Source organism: Leptopilina heterotoma, unplaced genomic scaffold, assembly GCF_015476425.1.
Source record: "Leptopilina heterotoma isolate Lh14 unplaced genomic scaffold, ASM1547642v1 Lhet_77, whole genome shotgun sequence".
NCBI classification, from domain to species: domain Eukaryota; kingdom Metazoa; phylum Arthropoda; class Insecta; order Hymenoptera; family Figitidae; genus Leptopilina; species Leptopilina heterotoma.
This window is the reverse complement of record NW_025111177.1, coordinates 186622-206113: the sequence shown is the minus strand read 5'-3', so window position 1 is coordinate 206113 and position 19492 is coordinate 186622. Positions and strand designations below refer to the sequence as shown.

The window sequence follows — 19492 nt, the reverse complement described above, 5'->3', positions numbered from 1 at the left end:
TAGAGTAATTTTTCATTAAACACGAGTAACTATACAATGATTATTTGCTGTGGTTGGGGAAACTTTTTTAATAATGTAAATGCGACGTTTTTCAATTAAATGGTACTTGGGAGGGAAGATTTGCGAGAGGCAGTGGTGGCGCATTCTTGACAAAATCCGCGAGAGCGAAATTTGATTGAGAATCTGCTGAATTCAGCTATGAGAGCTAGGCAGGGGAATTATTAGCTGGCTTGTAAACCGGCCTTTTGTTCGAGCCAAAGTGTGTTAAACAGTAACTACCGCAGACATCTATAAACACCCGTTATATGTTAACACTCACAGTGCCAAGCCCATAACCGAAATGTGCCAACGTTAACTTGATCCTAATTACTTTATCAATTTTTTTCTCCTTTCCTTTTCATTTTTTTTTCTTCTCTTAATATAACGGCTACGTTCTCTATTAACCTTTTCGTGATTCTAAAAATTCTCATATATGAAATTATAAGCTTTCACTCACCACCTCTTTGCTTAGGCGCAGAATTTGTCAAATACGTACCTGTAACAGAAAAAATAAGAAGATTGTAGTTTTTTATTTTAAATAATAAATTTTATGCAATATTTTCAATTTTTTTAAAACTATTTTTTGTTTATAAAATTTTAATCCATTCACATCGAAATAAATTTATTACTTACAAAAATTTTAATACAATTCTTGGCAAGAATTCAATTATTTTCATAAAAAACAAAATTATTGACAGAAATACAATTATTTAAAAAAATTTTAATACAATTCTTTGCTGGAATTCAATTATTTTTAAAATTTCATTAAAATTCTTGGCAAGAATTCAATTATTTTCATAAACAACAAAGTTCTTCAAAAAAATTCAATTATTTTTATAAACAACAAAATTCTTCGAAGAAATTCAATTATTTTCAAAAACTTTAATCAAAGTATTTGTAAGAATTCAATTATTTCTAAAAAATAACAAAATTCTTCGCAAAAATTCAATTATTTTTATTAAGAACAAAATTCTTCGAAGAAATTCAATTATTTTCAAAAACTTTAATCAAAGTATTTGTAAGAATTCAATTATTTCTAAAAAATAACAAAATTCTTCGCAAAAATTCAATTATTTTTATTAAGAACAAAATTCTTCGAAGAAATTCAATTATTTTCAAAAACTTTAATCAAAGTATTTGTAAGAATTCAATTATTTCTAAAAAATAACAAAATTCTTCGCAAAAATTCAATTATTTTTATTAAGAACAAAATTCTTCGAAGAAATTCAATTATTTTCAAAAACTTTAATCAAAGTATTTGTAAGAATTCAATTATTTCTAAAAAATAACAAAATTCTTCGCAAAAATTCAATTATTTTTATTAAGAACAAAATTCTTCGAAGAAATTCAATTATTTTCAAAAATTTAATTAAAATTCTTGACAACAATTCAATTATTTTAATAAATAACAAAATTTCTCCCTGGAATTCAATTATTTAAAAAAATAACTAAACTCTTTGCTGAAATTCAATTATTTTCAAAAATTTTATTCAAAATCTTGTCAAGAAATCCAATTATTTGAAATAAAATTTTTGTTCAGAATTCAATTATTTTCAAAAATTTCATTAAAATTCTTATCAAGAATCCAATTATTTTAATAAATAACAAAATTCTTACCTAGAATTCAATTATTTTTATAAACAAAAAAATTATTCGTTGGAATTCAATTATTTAAAAAAAAATCTATTAATACTCTCGGCAAGAATTCAATTATTTTCATAAATGTCAAAATTTTTTGCTGAAATTCAATTATTTTCAAAAAATTTTATTAAAATGTATGGCAAGAATTCAACACTTTAAAAAAAGGTTTTTTAAGAATTCAATTATTTCTAAAAATAACAAAATTCTTTAGAAGAATTCAATTATCTTTATTAATTATTAAAATCTTCGCTGAAATTCAATTATTTTTTGAAATTTTATTAAAATTTTCGGCGACAATTCAATTATTTCTATAAATAACAAAATTCTTGACAGGAATTCAATTATTTTTAAAATTTCTAAAAAAAATTATTTTTCAATTGAATTGTTCCAATTAAATTGAAATTTGAAAGAATTGAATATCTTCGTAAATAATACAATTTTTTTTAAATTTCAATATAATTTATTTACAAAAATCAAGTAAAAAAAATTTTTTTCGTAGAAATTCAATTATTTAAAAAAAATTGCAATGATATTATAAGAAAATTGATTATAAGAAATTATAATTGTAATTGAATTATAATAATGATAATAATATTATCAAATTACTATAATAATAATTAAATTATAATTATATTATAATTGAATTGATTTGATTTGAAAATTCAAAAATTCAGCATAGAATAGCTGAATATAAAATAAATAACTTTTATTTTACAGTTAAAAAAAAAAAGATTTACAATATATTTTTGCAAATTTTTTGTGAAAAAAAAGTTTAATTAAATTGAAGGTTGTTTTATGATGAGTAAGATAAATCTTGTTAAGCTTTATATAGGTAGGAATAAAAATGAGCTCTTTTAACCTCGTCATCAACATGGGAATATGTCCTATTTAATTCTCGAAGGCATGCTAAATCAATGTTAATTGCACAAAAGCGAGGACCATAATTGTTTGCTCTCGTGTATGAGGCTATGGTTCAATTTATTCTCGACGAGTGTTATTCAATAATTAATTAAATCCTCTTTAGAATAGTAAACAAATAATTAATTCCTAATGAATTGATAATTTTGATATATACGTTTTCCGCTTCAAGTACATATATATAGGAAAAAAGCAGTTCATCATTAAAATAAATAAAATAAAAGTTTCAAAAAATCAATTGTGTTATAAATTATTAATTTCTGCGAAGAATTGTTATTAAAATTCTTGAAAATGATTCAATGCTTTCGAAAAATTCAATATTTAATTGTAATGTAAATTATTCAATTCTTATAAAGAATTTTCTCAAGGTTTTTGAATTTTCGCAAAGAAATTAATTTTTTTCTAAAGAAAATTGAATTCTTGTTAAGAATTTTTTAACATTTTTGAAAATAATTGAATTACATAGGGAAGAATTTTGTTATTTATTAAAATAATTAAATTATTGTCAAGATTTTAATCAAACTTTTGACAATAATTGAATTTCAGCGAAGAATTTTGTTCTTTATAAAAATAATTGAATTCTTGCCAAGATTTTAACAAAATTTTTGAAAATAATTGAATTCCTATCAAGAATATTGTTGTTTATTAAAATAATTGAATTCTTGCAAAAATTTTAACAAAATTTTTAAAAATAATTAAATTTCAACGTGGAATTTTGTTATTTATTAAAATAATTGAATTTCTTCCAAGATTTTAACAAAATTTTTGAAAATAATTGAATTCCTATCAAGAATATTGTTATTTATTAAAAATAAAATAATTGAATTCTTGCAAAAATTTTAACAAAATTTTTAAAAATAATTAAATTTCAACGTGGAATTTTGTTCTTTATAAAAATAATTGAATTCTTGCCAAGATTTTAACAAAATTTTTGAAAATAATTGAATTCCTATCAAGAATATTGTTGTTTATTAAAATAATTGAATTCTTGCAAAAATTTTAACAAAATTTTTAAAAATAATTAAATTTCAACGTGGAATTTTGTTATTTATTAAAATCATTGAATTTCTTCCAAGATTTTAACAAAATTTTTGAAAATAATTGAATTCCTATCAAGAATATTGTTATTTATTAAAATAATTGAATTTTTGCCAAGATTTTAACAAAATTTCTAAAAATAATTAAATTCCAACATGGAATTTTGTTATTTATTTAAAATAATTGAATTTAAGAGAGGAATTCTTTTATTTATTAAAATAATTGAATTTAAGGAAGTAATTGTGTTATTTATTCAAATAATTGAATTCCAGGGAGAAATTATGTTATTTCTTAAAATAATTGAATTTCAGCAAAGAATTTGGTTATTCATTAAAATAATTGAATTCCAGGCTAGAATTTTGTTATTTTTTAAAATAATTCCATTCTTACAAAGATTTTTATTAAAGTTTTTGAAAATAATTGAATTTTCTTAGAAGAATTTTGTTGTTTATAAAAATAATTGCTTTCTTAGGAAGAATTTTTGAAAATAATTGAATTTCTTCGAAAAATTTTGTTGTTAACAAAAAAAAATTGAATTTTCGCGAAGAATTTTGTTATTTTTTATTAATAATTGAATTTTTACAGAAACTATTATTACCATTTTTGCAAATATAATTGAATTTCTTTGAAGAATTTTGTTGTTTATAAAAATAATTGAAATTATTCAAAGAATTTCATTATTTAGAAAGGTAATTAAATTCTTGTGCTGAATTTGATTAAAATTTTATGAATTATTTTTTATTATTTTATGAAAACTTACGAGAATAATTTTTTGATTTCAAAACTATTTTCAAAATAGTCGTAAATCGTAAGAAAAAGTAGTAAATCTAAAAAGTAGGTTTCAGTAGATGATTTCGAAGTCTAAAAGTCGAAATAGTCGATATTTAGTAAAAAAAAAAAAAAATAAGTAAAATGCGTCTAAAAAGTCGAGAAAATTCATCTCGGACTGCATTTACGTTCATCAATGGCAGAAAAGGTGTAAATAAAAAAATAATAAAAAGTCTATTTACAATGTCCCTCGCCTCACGTGTTTATTGACAGAGAATGTCTGTGACAGTCGTCCAGTGTGACAATGGGGGGAAATACCACTTCCAACCTGGGACAATAAACCCCATTACATCCAACATGTGGAATGGGTGGTGGTGGTGGTGGTGGTCCATTCACAAAAGGAGGGAAACCCCAGGGTTCAACTCTCGTCGACGTATTTTCAACGAGAATTCAGAATCGGAGCACGTGACAAAAGTTAACTGCCTCTCTTTTCAAACTTGGGGCTTTGGCTTTGCTGCTCCTGCTTTTCAAGAATAAAATTCTACAGGGGTGGGGAGAGGGGGAATAGATTTTCCTACAATTTCGAATCTGGATCACGTTAAATGTTCGCGACAATGGTTAACGACGCGTTTGCCTTCGATTGTTCTCTTTCACTATTCCACCCTCCCCCCAAACCACATTAAAGTTTCACTCAATTTTATCCTAATTCTACACATGGTCGGCGGAAAATTAAAAGCACGTTTCGAGCTTCATCAAATATTTCAAATTAAGCTCTTTCTCTCTCTCCAATTAATTTCTCTATTTTTTAATTGAATTGTCTATTCAATATCCTTTTTTTTTATTCCCTACTCAACTATGTTCTTATTCAACAGTATAAATTTTATGAAGATTGGAATTTAAATTTTACATGAAAATATATTTTCTGAATATTCTTGAAATCGATTTACTTTTAATAAATGAACAGACGACTTATTTTAACTTCAAATGATTTATTTTACTTTTATTAACTCTTTTTTCGTATGTAAATAAAATTTTCAAGAGATTTTTCAAGAAATTTCAATTACATCAAAAATTTACATTACTTCTTTGTAAAAAATTAATTATCTTAAACAAAATTTGAATTATTTACTGTCTTTTAAAAACAAATTAATTAATTAAAATTAATTTCACAGTAAATAATTTTATTGAGGAATTTATTGCAAATTTTCTTAAAAATAATTTAATTCTTACAAAGACTTTTAATAAAATTTTTTTAAATAATTCAATTTCTAAGAAAAAATTTGTTTTTTAATGAAAATAATTGAATCCTTGCCAAGAAATTTAATCAAATGTTTGAAAAAATTTTAATTCCAGAAAAGAATTTTGTTATTTATTCAAAAAATTGAATTCTTGGTAAAAATTTTAATGGAATTTTTTTAAATACTTGAATTCCAGTAAAAAATTTTGTTATTTATTAAAATAATTGAATTCTTATCAAGAATATTAAAAAAATTTGGAAAAATAACTGAATATCAGAGAAGAATTTTGTTATTTATTGAAATAATTGAAATCCAGTAAAGAATTTTGTTATTTATGAAAATAATTAAATTGTTGTCAAGAATTTTAATGAAATTTTTGAAAATAATTCAATTCCATTAAAAAATTTTGTTATTTATTAAAATAATTGAATTCTTGACAAGAATATTACAAAAATTTGGAAAAATAACTGAATATCAGAGAAGAATTTTGTTATTTATTGAAATAATTGAAATCCAGTAAAGAATTTTGTTATTTATGAAAATAATTAAATTGTTGTCAAGAATTTTTATGAAATTTTTGAAAATAATTCAATTCCAATAATGAATTTTGTTAATTAATAAAATAATTCTAGTAAAGGATTTTGTTATTTACCAAAATAATTGAATTCTTAACTAGATTTTAATATAATTTTTAAAAATAATTGAATTTCAGCGGTGAATATTAATATTTACGAGAATAATTGAATTAGTGACAAGATTTTTTAAAAAATTTTGAAAATAATTGAATTCTTAACATTATTTTAATAAAATTTTTTAAAATAATTGAATTTTGTTATTTATGAAAATAATTAAATTGTTGTCAAGAATTTTAATGAAATGTTTGAAAATAATTGAATTCCAGTAAAAGATTTTGTTATTTACCAAAATAATTAATTGTATTCTTGACAAGAATATTAAAAAAAAAATTGAATTCCAGAAAAGAATTTTGTTAATTAATAAAATAATTGAATTCCAGTAAAGGATTTTGTTATTTACCAAAATAATTGAATTTTTGACATGAATATTATAAAAATTTGGAAAAATAATTGAATTTCGGAAAAGAATTTTGTTATTTATAGAAATAATTGAATTCTTGTCGAACTTTTTATTAAAGTTTCGTAAAATAATTGAATTTCTGCGAAAAATTTTGATTTTTAATAATAATAATTGAATTCTTGACAAGAATATTTCATTGAAATTAGAGTGAAGTCCTCGAAAAATGCAATTGTTTCTACAAATTTTATATAAATGTTCTAAATAATTGAGTTTTGTGAAGAATTGTTTTAAAATTGTTGAAAATAATTAAATACTTTGATTTTCTTTATGAAAATATAATTGGGTTTTTGGAACGAATTTTATTAAAATTTTTAAAATTAATTGAATTCCTGCAAACAATTTTATTATTTATAAAAATAATTGAATTTCTTGAAAGAATTTTATTGAAATTTTTAAAAATAATTGAATTTTTGAAAAGAATTTTATTATTTATGGAAATAATTGAATTTTTGAGAAGAATTTTGTTATTTTTAGAAATAATTGAATTTTTACAAAGACTTTTTTTTTAAATTTCTTATAATAATTAAATTCCTGCGAAGAATTTTATTGCTTATGAAAATAATTAGGTTTTTTCTTAATTTTTTATAAACAATTGAATTCTAACAAAGTTTTTTTTTAAAGTTTTAGAAAATAATTGAATTTCTTCGAAGAATTTTGTTGTTTATAAAAATAATTGATTTCTTGGGAAGAATTTTATTGAAATTTTTTTGAAATTAATTGAATTCATGCAATAATATGATTTTTTTTTTATGAAGAAAATTGAATTTTTATAGGAAGAATTTTATTAGAATTTTTGAAAATAATACAATTTTTCCGAAGAATTTTACATAAGTTATGAAAATAATTCAATTTATAATTTCTTCAGCAAATGAAACGAAATTTATAAAAAATCAAAAAAAAGAATAGATATATTTTAAATGTTTGAACCGATTTTGGATTTTTGGAAAAAAATTGCTGTATATTACGTGTAATATGCTTTCGAAAGTGAGAGAATAAAATGTAAAATATAAGGGAAAACTGATAAAAACCGGTTTAAGGATATATATGAATAGGATGAAAATAAGATGAAAAAAAGATAATCTCATTGAAAGGGCGTACTGATTGCGCAGTAGATAATGTAAAAGGAAGTTAAGCTCGATGTTCGCAAAGGAAAAAGAGATACTTTTAGATAGCTTCTAATCCCGTTTCTCAAGATTGCATTGTGGAATTTGTACGGTCAACCTGCTGCCAGTTAGTCGAGCGTAAGAGAACCAGTAACCCAGTGTAGGAAATTACGTTTCGCGAAAGCACAATTCCCGTTCTTAATTGCAACCCATGTTCAATAATTATTAAAACTGCGCTAAAGTAAACCTACTCAGACATTTTGCTTCAATATCTTTCATTCTCAATAATATATATTTCTCTTGTGAAATCTACTCTCTAAATATTTAATTTCATTTCTCTTGCAAAGAATTTAAAATAATTTAAATTCTGATATGATAATTATCAAAAATTTAAAGAATTATTAAATTCTTTTGTGAAACTTGATTGAAAATAATTAAATTTATACGTAAAATTCAAAATAATTAAAATTCTATAAAAAAAATTTTATCAAAGTTTTTAAATATTATTTGAATTTTGATATTCTATTCAAACTAAATTTGAATTTATTTAGATTTGAATTCTTTCAAGAAATTTTATTTAAAGTAATTAAATTCTGTTTGTAAGATTTTATTAAAAGTAATTGAATTTATGCGAAAAATTAAAAATAATTGAAATTCTGCAAAGAAATTTGTCAAAGTTTTTAAAAATAATTGAATTCTGTTATTTCATTCAAATTGAATTTTAATTTATTCAAATTTCAATTCTTTTGAGATTATTGAAAATAATTGAATTCGCAGAAAATTTAATAATTTTTAAACATGTAAATAGAATCTTTCCACGAATTCAATTATTTTCGAAAAACCAAAATTCTTTGCAGAAATTTAATTATTTTAAAAAATTTCAGTGATATTCTACTTTATCAATTCAATTATTTTCAGAAATAATAAATTTCTTTTCAGAAATTCAAATAATTTTAAATATTTCCATAAAATTCTTTCTAAAATATCAATTATTTAAAAAAAAATAAAATTATTTGCATAAATTTAATTGTTTTTAAAAATTTCAAAGAAATTCTTTCAAGAAATTCAATTATTTTTATAAATAACAAAATTATTTGCAGGAATTTAATTATTTTAAGAAATTTTTAAGAAAATCTTTGTAAAAATTCAATTATTTCTAAAAATAACAAAATTCATCCCAAGAATTCAATTATTTTCATAAATAATAAAATTCTTCGCAGAAATTTAATAATTTTCAAACATGTAAATAAAATCTTTCCATAAATTCAATTATTTACAAAAATAATAAAATTCTTTTCAGAAATTCAATTATTTTTATATATTTTTATAAAATTCTTTCTAAAATATCAATTATTAAAAAAAAAAAAATTATTCGCAGAAATTTAATTGTTTTTAAAAATTTTCAAAGAAATTCTTTCAAGAAATTCAATTATTTTTATAAATATAATATAATTCTTCGCATAAATTTAATAATTTTCAAACATGTAAATAAAATATTTCCACGAATTCAATTATTTTCGAAAAACTAAAATTCTTTCTAAGATATTAATTATTTAAAAAAAATAAAATTATTCGCAGAATTTTAATTGTTTTTAAAAATTTCAATAAAAATCTTTTAAAAAAATTCCATTATTTCTAAAAATAACAAAATTCTTACCAATAATTGAATTATTTTTATAAATAATAAAATTCTTTGCAGAAATTTAATTATTTTTAAAAATTTCATTGAAATTCTTCTCATGCATTCAATTATTTTAATGAACAATCAAATTCTTCGCAGAAATTCAATTATTTTAAGAAACTTTTATAAAAGTCTTTATAAGAATTTATTTATTTCGTCAAATAACAAAATTTAATTGTTTTCAAAAATTTTAATACAATTCTTGTCGAAAATTCAATTATTTTCATAAAAAACAAAATTCTTTGCGGGAATTTAATTATTTTAAGAAATTTAAAAAAAAAATCTTTGTAAAAATTCAATTATTTCTAAAAATAATCCAAATTCTTCCCAAGAATTCAATTATTTTCATAAATAATAAAATTCTTCGCGGAAATTTAATAGTTTTCAAACATGTAAATAAAATCTTTTCACGAATTCAATTATTTTCGAAAAAATAAAATTCGTTGCAAAACTTTAATTATTTTTAAAAATTTCTGTGAAATTATTTTTATAAATTTAATTAGTTTGATGAATAATCAAATTCTTTGAAGAAATTTTCAGTAATTAAAGCTAATAAAAAAAATAATTAGAATAAAAAATGTATTTTTAAACAAGACTGGTTGTTATTATTTTGTTCTGCTCTAAAATATGAGTTAATTGTGTCACAATTTATGATAAAGATCCCCGCGGATGTAATAAGAATTTTTTTTTTTCGCCACTCGAGGGCACGTGTACGCAGAATTGCAATTAAATCAGGAGACACTTAATGATGGAGGGTTGGATATAATGAGAGGGAAGCAGAGCGCGACACACGAGAGAATGAATGCGAACAGGTATAAATACATAACATAGGGAGAGGTCTCGTTTGAGAATAACGCACAAAACGGAGACAGGACACGGTGGACCGGAAAGGACAATTTATTGCGTGGAATTAGCGGGCAAAATGGGGTCAGCATTGCGCAAGTCGACGCGAGCTCTGTGGTCACAAATTAGTTAGTCACTGTTTATTATTGTTTCGAGACAATTAATAATGCAACACCAAAAAGTTTCATTACTTTTTTTTTTCTTTTTTTTTTGCCCGCACTTCAAAACAAGTTAATTTGTAAACTTTCTCACTTTCAACTTTATAGCGAATTAACATTTTAATTGACTCGACATTGAGTTTAATTATTTTTTTTTACTTTTCAGTTAGTTATTTTATTCTATTTTCTTTTTTTTCATTATAGCTTCACTTTTAGATTTGGTTTCTGGAAAAGTCATTTGTTATTTGTTAACAATAAATAAAAAAAATGATTTTTTCCTTTGTTAAAAAATTAACAATAATTACTGTCGTTAATTTGTTAATTAATTAATTAATTAATTAATTAATTAATTAATTAATTTTTCGAAATTAAATAATATTGAATTTTGAAGAAGTTATAAATGATTGAAAGAATTCAATTTTTTTTTAAATAATGAAATTCTTATGAGAAATTCAATTATGATAAAAACTTTTAAAAAATTCAGGTCGAAATTTCAATTAACTTAAAAGATAACAAAATTGTTCGCTGGAATTCAATTATTTTCAAAAATTTTATTAAATTTGTTGTCAAGAACTCAATTTTATTCAAAAATAATAAAATTGTTAATTAAAAATTAAATTATTCAACAAATTTTTTTTTATAAAATTCTTCGCAAGAATTCAATTATTTTTATAAATAAAAAAATTTTTCCAAAAGAAAGTCAATTATTTAAAAAAAATTACATAAAATTCAATAATTTTAGTAAAGAACCATTTCTTTGCTTTTACAAGAATTCAATTATTTTCCTAAATAATAAAATTCTTTGCAAAATTTCAATTATTTTTATAAACAACAAAACTCTTTAAAGAAATTCAATTATTATTTTCAAAAACATTTCTAAAAAATTTTGTTTTGTTATTTCTATTTGTAAATTCTTGGCAAAAATTTAATTATTTTCATTATCAACAAAATTCTTCGAAGAAATTCAATTATTTTCGAAAACTTTAATAAAAGTCTTTGTAAGAATTCAATTATTTTAATAAATAACAAAATTCTTCGCCAGAATTGAAATTATTTTCAAAAATTTTATGAAAATTCTTGTCAAGAATTCAATTATTTTCATAAATAACAAAATTCTTCGCTGAAATTCAATTATTTTAACAAATTACAAAATTCTTTACTGGAATGCAATTATTTTCAAAAATATTTTATTAGAATTTTGTCAATAATTCAATTATTTCTAGAAATAAGAAAATTTTTGACAGAAATTCGATTATAGTTTCAAAAATTTTTTTAAATTCTGGTCGTAATTTCAATTATCTTAAATGATAACAAAATTTTTTGCTGGAATTCAATTATTTTTCAAAATAATACTATTCACGGCAAGAACTCAATTTTATTGAAAAAATAATAAAAATTTTCATCAAAAATTAAATTATTAAAAATTTTTTTAGAAAATTCTTAGCAAGAATTTAATTATTTGTACAAATAATAAAAATTTCTAGAAAATTCAATTAATTAAAAAAATTTAATAAAATTATTTTCGAGAATTCAATTATTTAAAAATTTTTTAGTAAAATTCTTTGTAAAAAATCAATTATTTTAATAAATAATAAAATTCTTTTCTGAGTTTTAATTATTTTTAATAATAATAATTTTCTTTCATCACAAGATTCAATTATTTAAGAAAATAGAAATAAAATTCTTTGCAAGAATTTAATTATTTTCCTAAATAATAATATTCTTCTGAGAAGTTCAATTTTTTAAAAAAATTTTAATAAAATTCTTCGTAAAAATTCTATTATTTTTGCAAACAATAAAATTCATAAAAAATATTCAATTATTTTCAAAATTTTTATTAAATTCTTCGAAAGAATCCAGTTATTTAGAAAAAAAAAGTTTCAATTCTTCAAAGAAATTCAATTACTTTGTTAATTATTAGTAAAATTCACCGCCTGAATTCAATTACTTTTTATACAATTTTAATTAAATTCCATGTCAAATGCTCAAGTCAAGAATTCAATTATCTTTAAAAATGATAAAGTTGTTTACAGAAATTCAATTATTTTCAAAAATTTACATAAAATTCTTTACAGAAATTCAATTATTTTCAAAACTTTTAATAAACTTCTGGACATGAATTCAATTATTTTTAAAAATTTCAATAAAATTTCTCTGAAGAATTCAATTATTTTTCAAAAATTTCATGAAATTCTTCGCAGAAATTTAATTATTTTCAAAAATAACAACATTTTCAGCAGGAACTCAATTATTTTCCACAATTTTAATCAAATTCTTTTTAAGAATTCAATTATTTTCACGAATTTAAAAAAAACTTCTTTACAAAAGTTAATTATTTTCATAAATAATTCGTTTTAGGAATTCAATTATTTTTAATGCAATTTTAATTGAATTTCTTAAATAATTTTCTAAAATTGTTTTTCAAATTCTTCCCAAGAATTCAATTTTCATCATAAATAACAGAATTCTACATATAAATCCAATTAATTTCAAAAATTTGAAATTAATTCTTCGGAGGAATTCAATTATTTTTCTATACAATTTTCATAAAATTTCTTGATAAAATTGAATTATTTTTAAACATTTGAATGAAATTCCTTAAAAAAATTTGGTTCTTCTCTAAGTTTTGATTATTTTTATAAATAAAATTTTTTTTTAGGAATTCAATTATTTTCTTAAAGAATAAAATAGTTTTATAACTGAAAAAATTCGTAATTAAATGTATTGGGACATTTTTTTGAGTATGTAATAATTTTTAGAGTGAATCGCAGAATATTCTTTAGAGTTCAGGGAAAAAATCATAATTTTGTCTTTAAATCATAAAAAAAGGGGAAAAAAAATTTTTTTTTTTGCAGTCCTGAAGTAAAACTGGACAAGCAATGGGATTATTTACAGATGAATGGGAGATACGCGATCGCGTCAGCGTATTTGTACCTTAGAACTCAAGAGGATATATGTATTTGAGTGTAATTTAATCTCGCGCTTATTTAATCCACGCTCGTCGGTTTACATGCCGTACCTTAGTAAATATAGTCGTTCCACTTGGCAATCGTATATCTAAAAGTAAGTTTCTCCAACGAACAGAAATGAAAAAAGAAAAAAAATATCCTCAAAGGACGATGCTTTTTTTATTTCGTTAATAAATCCTTAATAAATCCTTAATAAATTCTAGATAAAAATTCTTTGACAGAAAAAGTATAAAAGAAACTTAATGTCGCGTATGGATTTTCATATATTAATTCTTTATTTATTCTCTTGAGAAAATTAAGGATTATATTAGTTATGGATTAAATTGGGTTCTATTTATAAAAATCGATTCGGGAGCGAGTGAGATGAAATTTGTTAATTTCCAGTCTCCCTTTTCCAGCAGGCGAACTATAAGTCTCGAATTTCTTGTTATAAGAAACCTTTCTAATTTTCTATTGCTCAATAAATTATTTGTATCCGCAGGCTTCGGACTCATCTACTAAAACCTACTATTTACTACTTTTTTTACGTTATGATACTATTTGGGTACTTTTTTTAGATTTCAGCCACTAAAAGCTACTATTTCTATTTTTTTCGAATTTACTTTAAATTCGCTAATACTAGAAATCAAAAAACTATTTTCCAAAATTATAGTCTCAAATTTTTTAAAACGATTCAATTATTTTCAAAAAATATTCGAAATTCAATTATTATCAATATCTAGTATTTTCATAAAAACCAAAAGAATTCAATTATTTTAAAAAAATTGAAAAAATTCATCTAAAATTATTTTCATAATTATAATAAAATTTCCACGAGAATTCAATTAATTTAGAATAGCATTTTCAAACAATTTTCGAAAAAATCAATTATTTAACAAAATTTTTATACAATTCTTCACAATGATTCAAATACTTCCACTAATAATAACATTTTTCACGAAATTTCAATTTTTAAAAAAAATTTTTGATGAAATTCTAAGCTAGAATTCAATTATTTTCATAAATATTAAAACTCATCGAAGAATTTCAATTATTTTTAATACTATTTGAAATTAATTAATTGAAAAATTCAATTAATTTCACAAATAAATTCATATTTTCATAAACATTTAAAATTCTTCTAAAAAAATCAATTATTTTTAAAAACTTTAATAAAAAGTTTTCGAAAGAATTCAATTATTTCTCTACAAAATTACAAAATAAATATTAAAATTTTCCGCTAAAATTCAATTAATTAAAAAAAACAATATTTTTAGCAGGAATTCAATTATTATTATCAAAAATAACAAAATAATTAGCAGGAATTCAATTATTTTGGAAAATTTTCATAAAATTCTTGGGAAAAATTCAATTATCACTATAAAATAACAGAACTCTTTGAAGAAATTCAATTATTTTGAAAAATAAAAAATTTTTATCAGGAATTCAATTATTCTCATAAATATTAAAATTATCCGCTGAAATTAATTTATTTAAAAAAAAAACAAAATTTTTAGCAGGAATTCAATTATTTTAAAAAATTTTCACATAAATTATTCACTGAAATTCAATTATTTTTTAAAACTTTTATAAAATTCTTCGCAGAAATTCAATTATTTTTAAAAATTGTATTAAATATTTAGTAAATTCTTCCACAGTTATTTAATAAATTAATTTTTTCGATTTTTGGAAGACGTATATAAAAGGTAAAAGAAAAACACTCTTTTACTTTTTTATAAAATAGACGACGTTTCGGTGGTCAGGTTCGCCACCATCATCAGGTCACTTTAATAGAAAAATTTTTTTAAAAAAATTAATACAACAAAATTTTGAAAATTTAAATTTAAACAAAAAATAAAAAACAATTTTTACCTAGTTAAAGTCAATAAATAAACATCACGTCAATAAATTAAAAACATAAATAAACGCAATACAACAAAAAAATAAAATATTTAAATTTACAAATCACAAACATATTAAAACGAGTGATTAGTCAAACTGACTGAGCCGGTGACAATTTTCGCGTTATATACAGTCGATGGGGTCAATGACCCGCAATCGAAATATTATGAATTATAACCATTATTTCAATTTATTAAGCAAAGGAAAATAGGAATTACTAAGAAACTGTATATCTTCCTTCTTGTTAATAGTAAAATTATTGCATTTAATATAAATCATCTCAGAAATTAATCGTTTTTTATAAGAAGTTTCATAATCTAAAATTTCTGCATCGTCAAAATTAAAAGAATGATTATATTCAGTTTGATGTTTGTTCACAACGGATTCGAGGTTTTTGTTTTTATGCTCGCTAATTCTTTTTTTCAAAGTACGCTTTGATTCACCAATATATGTTGCAGGGCAACTATTACAATTAAATTTATAAACAATATTATTCCGATCCCACTTTTTTGTCAAGTCCTTTCCTAATTTTATTACAGAGCTTAAGCTTTTTTCCACAATAGGAATAGAAAGTAAATTATATTTTTTTAAAATATTAGATAATTGATAATAAATATCATTGAAAGGAATACAGATTTTAGGTAGTTGTTGATAAATACTAACGACATTGTTAGTTTGTTTTTTTATCTATTGTTTTATGAATTAATGTATGTTTTCGTTTTTTAATATTTTTTTGTATAAATTCTAAAGGGTAATCGTTGTTTTGCAAAATTTTAAAGATTCGTTTAATGTTTTCATTATGAAAGGACTTGTGAGACAATAAAATTGCTCTATCATATAAATTGTAAACAATGTTTTTCTTTTGTTGAATTGGATGGCGTGAAAAATAATTTATCAATCTATGAGAAGAAATGGATTTTTGATACCAATTAGTGATGAGTTGATTGTTATTTTTTATTAATGTCATATCTAGGAAATTAATTTTATTATCCATTTCTAGTTCATGAGTAAATTTTAAATTAATATTAAACGAATTAAAAGTGTCAATGAAAAGTTCGACTTGATCTTTATGGACGCACAAAAGTGTGTCGTCCACATATCTATAATAAAATAGAGGAACACAATTGAAATTGTTTTTAAGCAAATTCAAACAATCAGTTTCCACGTCATCCATTACAATATCCGCAAAAAATGGAGATATCGGTGACCCCATCGGAGTACCGTAAATTTGTTTATAAATTCTTTCATCAAAAACAAAATAAGTATTATCAAATAAAAATTCAGTACAATTAATAATGTCAACAAAAGGAATTTTACATTTATTATGAATAATATTGTTTCTTCTATCAAGGCTTTGTATAACTAAATCGCATGGAATATTAGTGAAAAGTGAACTAACATCAAGAGAAAGTAAAACAAAATCTTGTGGTACAGTAATATTCTTCAATTTTTCTTTTAACTCAAAGCTATTGTTTACATGAGATTTTGGTAAAGGAATTACAGTTTTTAACTCTTCGTATATGATTTTGGCCAAAAAATGAGTTGGACTATTTATTAGCGAAATAATAGGACGAAGAGGTGCATTATCTTTATGAATTTTTGGCAAACCATAAAATTTTGCCAAAGAGGTATTAGTCATAGTTAACTGATTATTATGATATTTTCGTTTAAGAAATTCATTGTCATTTAAATTTTTTAAAATTTTATAAGTTCTTGATTGTAATTTGGATAAAACTCCTTTCGTTGAAATTTCTTTATAAGTGCGTCGATCGGAAAGTAAGTCATGGGCTTTGGAAATGTAGTCTGATTTTTTCATACAAACTGAAACATTTTCTGTTCATAATATTAACTCAAAAAAACAAAATTGGTTAATTAATTTAACTAATACTGTCATTCCTCAAGAAGTTTGTGATGTTATTTCTTTGGGCCAAAATTACAGTTGTACGAAACAGAATTCTAAACATGTTTCGAAACAAGAATCTATCAATATTATAAAAAATTTAGAATGTACTATTTCGAGTTTAGATATTAGTTCTGAAGTCAAAAATGAGATTAGACAAAAAGTTAGTAATAGTGTAATGTCAAATCTGTCCAAAAAAAACAACATCACATTTGAAGACAGAAGTTTTGCCATTAAGTTAAATTCTGCAAAAAGTTTCTTGAAAGAAAATCCTGACATATTTTTTACGAATTCAGACAAAGGAAATGTTTCAGTTTGTATGAAAAAATCAGACTACATTTCCAAAGCCCATGACTTACTTTCCGATCGACGCACTTATAAAGAAATTTCAACGAAAGGAGTTTTATCCAAATTACAATCAAGAACTTATAAAATTTTAAAAAATTTAAATGACAATGAATTTCTTAAACGAAAATATCATAATAATCAGTTAACTATGACTAATACCTCTTTGGCAAAATTTTATGGTTTGCCAAAAATTCATAAAGATAATGCACCTCTTCGTCCTATTATTTCGCTAATAAATAGTCCAACTCATTTTTTGGCCAAAATCATATACGAAGAGTTAAAAACTGTAATTCCTTTACCAAAATCTCATGTAAACAATAGCTTTGAGTTAAAAGAAAAATTGAAGAATATTACTGTACCACAAGATTTTGTTTTACTTTCTCTTGATGTTAGTTCACTTTTCACTAATATTCCATGCGATTTAGTTATACAAAGCCTTGATAGAAGAAACAATATTATTCATAATAAATGTAAAATTCCTTTTGTTGACATTATTAATTGTACTGAATTTTTATTTGATAATACTTATTTTGTTTTTGATGAAAGAATTTATAAACAAATTTACGGTACTCCGATGGGGTCACCGATATCTCCATTTTTTGCGGATATTGTAATGGATGACGTGGAAACTGATTGTTTGAATTTGCTTAAAAACAATTTCAATTGTGTTCCTCTATTTTATTATAGATATGTGGACGACACACTTTTGTGCGTCCATAAAGATCAAGTCGAACTTTTCATTGACACTTTTAATTCGTTTAATATTAATTTAAAATTTACTCATGAACTAGAAATGGATAATAAAATTAATTTCCTAGATATGACATTAATAAAAAATAACAATCAACTCATCACTAATTGGTATCAAAAATCCATTTCTTCTCATAGATTGATAAATTATTTTTCACGCCATCCAATTCAACAAAAGAAAAACATTGTTTACAATTTATATGATAGAGCAATTTTATTGTCTCACAAGTCCTTTCATAATGAAAACATTAAACGAATCTTTAAAATTTTGCAAAACAACGATTACCCTTTAGAATTTATACAAAAAAATATTAAAAAACGAAAACATACATTAATTCATAAAACAATAGATAAAAAAACAAACTAACAATGTCGTTAGTATTTATCAACAACTACCTAAAATCTGTATTCCTTTCAATGATATTTATTATCAATTATCTAATATTTAAAAAAAATATAATTTACTTTCTATTCCTATTGTGGAAAAAAGCTTAAGCTCTGTAATAAAATTAGGAAAGGACTTGACAAAAAAGTGGGATCGGAATAATATTGTTTATAAATTTAATTGTAATAGTTGCCCTGCAACATATATTGGTGAATCAAAGCGTACTTTGAAAAAAAGAATTAGCGAGCATAAAAACAAAAACCTCGAATCCGTTGTGAACAAACATCAAACTGAATATAATCATTCTTTTAATTTTGACGATGCAGAAATTTTAGATTATGAAACTTCTTATAAAAAACGATTAATTTCTGAGATGATTTATATTAAATGCAATAATTTTACTATTAACAAGAAGGAAGATATACAGTTTCTTAGTAATTCCTATTTTCCTTTGCTTAATAAATTGAAATAATGGTTATAATTCATAATATTTCGATTGCGGGTCATTGACCCCATCGACTGTATATAACGCGAAAATTGTCACCGGCTCAGTCAGTTTGACTAATCACTCGTTTTAATATGTTTGTGATTTGTAAATTTAAATATTTTATTTTTTTGTTGTATTGCGTTTATTTATGTTTTTAATTTATTGACGTGATGTTTATTTATTGACTTTAACTAGGTAAAAATTGTTTTTTATTTTTTGTTTAAATTTAAATTTTCAAAATTTTGTTGTA

The 19492-nt window shown here is 21.8% G+C and overlaps 1 protein-coding gene and 1 long non-coding RNA gene across 5 annotated transcripts in view; one reads left to right on the top strand and one right to left on the bottom strand.

Moving 5' to 3' along the window:
- LOC122510889 overlaps window positions 1-19492 on the bottom strand; it is a 300548-nt gene that overhangs the window by 116129 nt on the left and 164927 nt on the right. The window lies entirely within an intron of this gene.
- LOC122510892 overlaps window positions 18835-19492 on the top strand; it is a 113137-nt gene continuing 112479 nt past the window's right edge. Inside the window, exon 1 of the long non-coding RNA XR_006302472.1 lies at window positions 18835-19437. This is a non-coding gene — a long non-coding RNA (uncharacterized LOC122510892). The remainder of the gene's footprint in view (window positions 19438-19492) is intronic.